Source organism: Miscanthus floridulus, chromosome 4, assembly GCF_019320115.1.
Source record: "Miscanthus floridulus cultivar M001 chromosome 4, ASM1932011v1, whole genome shotgun sequence".
Taxonomy (NCBI): domain Eukaryota; kingdom Viridiplantae; phylum Streptophyta; class Magnoliopsida; order Poales; family Poaceae; genus Miscanthus; species Miscanthus floridulus.
In genome coordinates this window covers 51,861,413-51,864,789 of record NC_089583.1, presented here as the reverse complement: position 1 = coordinate 51,864,789, position 3,377 = coordinate 51,861,413, and positions in this window count along the sequence as shown.

Genomic DNA, 3,377 nt, shown 5'->3' with positions numbered 1-3,377 from the left:
TAGTTTTTCTAAGAACAAGGGTCGGTTTTACACTAGTTGCAAGTAAGTTAGTCACAAAGAGCATGATTGCAAGAACAAGAATGCTATTGTATCCTCAATCAAGTTTGATTCTTATTATTTGCTCACTAAGGGTGCTAATGGTGTGAAGGCTAGGTTTGTTGTTACATCCATGTTAGGCCCAAAGAAGAAGGTCATTTGGGTACCAAAGAGCTTAGTGACTAACCTTCAATGACCCAAGCAAGTTTGGGTACCTAAAAGGAATTGATCTTCTTTTGTAGGTCAATTATAAAGCCGGAGGAAGGCATTGGGTTCTTGATAGTGGGTGCACTCAACACTGACCGGTGATGCAAGAATGTTCAACTCAATCAACACCAATAATAGTAATGGTTATGATAGTATCACATTTGGTGACAATGGCAAAGGCAAGGTCAAAGGGCTTGGTAAGATTGCAATATCCAATGACTTGAGCATATCCAATGTGTTGCTAGTAGAGAGGTTGAACTTCCATTTGCTATCCATGGCTCAATTGTGTGATCTTGGATTTAAGTGCATATTTGGAGTAGATGATGTAGAGATCATAAGTGTAGATGGCTCTAATTTGATCTTCAAAGGCTTTAGATATGAGAATCTATACTTGGTTGATTTCAATGCTAGTGAAGCTCAATTGTCAACATGCTTGTTCACTAAATCTAGTATGGGTTGGTTATGGCATAGAAGGCTTGGTCATATTGGAATGAAACAATTGAATATATTGATTAAGCATGATCTACTTAGAGGCTTGAAAGATGTGGTATTTGAGAAGGACAAACTTTATAGTGCTTGTCAAGTCAGCAAACAAGTTAGAAACACCCATCCTAAGAAAAGTATAATGAGCACTAGCAAGGCATTTGAGTTATTGCACATGGACTTGTTTGGACCAACAACATACAGTAGTATTGGTGGATATAAGTATGGCTTTGTGATAGTGGATGATTATACTAGATACACATGGGTAGTCTTTCTAGTAGACAAAAGTGATGTGTTTGCAACCTTCAAATCATTTGTCAAGAGAATTCATAATGAGTTTGAAACAACCATCAAGAGAGTTAGAAGTGACAATGGTAGTGAATTCAAGAACACTAGAATTAATGAGTTGTGTGATGATTTTGAAATTAGACATTAATTCTCGGCTAAGTACACTCCACAATCAAATGGCCTTGTTAAGAGGAAGAATAGAACATTTATTGACATGGCAAGGTCTATGCTTAGTAAGTACAATGTGAGTCAATCTTTTTGGGCCAAAGCAATCATCATGGCTTGCTATTGTAGCAACCGCTTATATTGTCACCCATTGAAAGAGAAGACACCTTATGAGATCTTGAATGGTAGAAAGCCCAACATTGCATATTTTTGGGTTTTTTGTTGCAAATGCTACATATTGAAGAAAGGCACTAGATTGAACAAGTTTGACAAGAAGTGTGATGAATGATTCTTGCTTGGATACTCAACCACTAGCAAAGCATATAGAGTTTAGAATTTGGCAAGTAGTACTCTTGAAGAAGTACATGATGTTGAATTTGATGAAACCAAGGGTTCCCATGATGAAGTTGAGAACTTGAAAGATGTTAGAGGCATTCAACTTTCAAATGCCATGAAAAACATGGATGTTGGTGATATTAGGCCAAGACAAGTGGAAGATGAAGAAGATGATAAAGTGCAAGTGCTCTCTAACTCAAATGTGCAACATGATAAAAATCAAGCAAGTACAAGTAATGGGGACAGGGATCCTGATCTTCTGTCAAGGTAGAGGTAACTATCGTTGTGGTGGAGAATGACACACCGATCTGGCTTCAGATCGAACCCTACAATCTTAGCACCACAACTCCTCTGGTTATCAATTGAGACACGGATCTGGTTGACCTCGCTAAGAAGGCTATTCCTTGCCTACGCAATGAAGAACACAAGCAAGAATAAGAAAGAAAACAACCAAATTACAGATGAATGATTAATCTCATGAAGTTGGGGTCTCACAAACTGATGTACGGCAAAACTGTTCTTGACAAATTAATCTAAGCAAAACCCAAAACCTAATGACAGCGGTAGTGTATGATTATAAAGGTCTTAGGGTCGTCGCCTACCCTGGACGCGGCCCCCTAATGGGCTCAAAGACGATACATGGCCCATTGGACCAAATACGGTGATGCAACACCTAGATAGATTCTGGATGCTGACTTGTTTTGACAATTCCTATGGATTTTGAAGAGCTTTTGACGTGAGGCCACTTGCATTGGCTTCCTTATCAAATTAGATTTCCACCCATATGTGGATCATCAAAAATGGAGTCCGTATGCGTCCTAGGTGACCAGTTTAAGGTAGACTAGTCCTAAAGGCTGAGGCAGACTCGAAATCATGTTGGACTAGGCCTCTGGTTTCTGTTGGATATCCTTGCTGGTCATCATTGCCTCCACCACTTCCTCTAAGTCCCTCATGAGCCTCTCCAATGTTCCTAAGCAAGATAACATCATTAGGTAGTAGTCTATTCTCAAAAGTATGAAAATGATCGCTTAAGAATGAGCTCACCTCTAAATTGAGTTGATGCATTTGAGCTTGGGTCATTGGACCTTGCATAATGGTTGGAGGATTAGCGGGTACATACGAAGGAGTGATGTCCTCATCATCCTCCCCCTCTTGAAACTGAGTCATCCTCGACTCAACCTCATCATCTTCTCCCAAATAAGGTTTCAAATCTGCAATGTTAAAGGTGGGACTAACCCCGAACTCGGGTGGCAACTCAAGTTTGTAGGCATTATCATTTATTTTCTCAATTATATTATAAGGACCATACAATTTTTCACTAAAGTAAGCAATGGATTTACCATCTTGCATCAAAACACCCCTAATGCCAACTCCACTAGCATCACATTCTAGCCTCAAAAGTCTTACCAAAGTTTGGAAGTTGCAACAATGGTGCATGTGTGAGCTTGTCCTTCAAAGTGTCAAAGGACTCCTCATGTGCCTTTCCCCAATGAAACACCACCCATTTCTTCGTCAACTCATGCAATGGGGCAGCAAAGGTGCTGAAATCTTTGATGAAGCAGTGGTAGAATCCTGCAAGACCAAGAAAACTCGTCACCTGTGTGATGGTTTGGGGAACTGGCCAGCTCTTTATGGCTTCAATTTTCATCTCAGTCCACCTCAATTCCCTATGGAGTTACAACATAGCCAAGAAAAGAAACTCGATCCATGCAAAAGATGCACTTCTCAAGGGTACCAAATAATCGTGCATCACATAAAGCATTAAAAATAGCACGTAAGTGATCCATATGTTCAACAAAAGACTTGTTGTAAATCAATATATCATCAAAGTAAACTATCACAAAACGACCAATAAAAGCTGT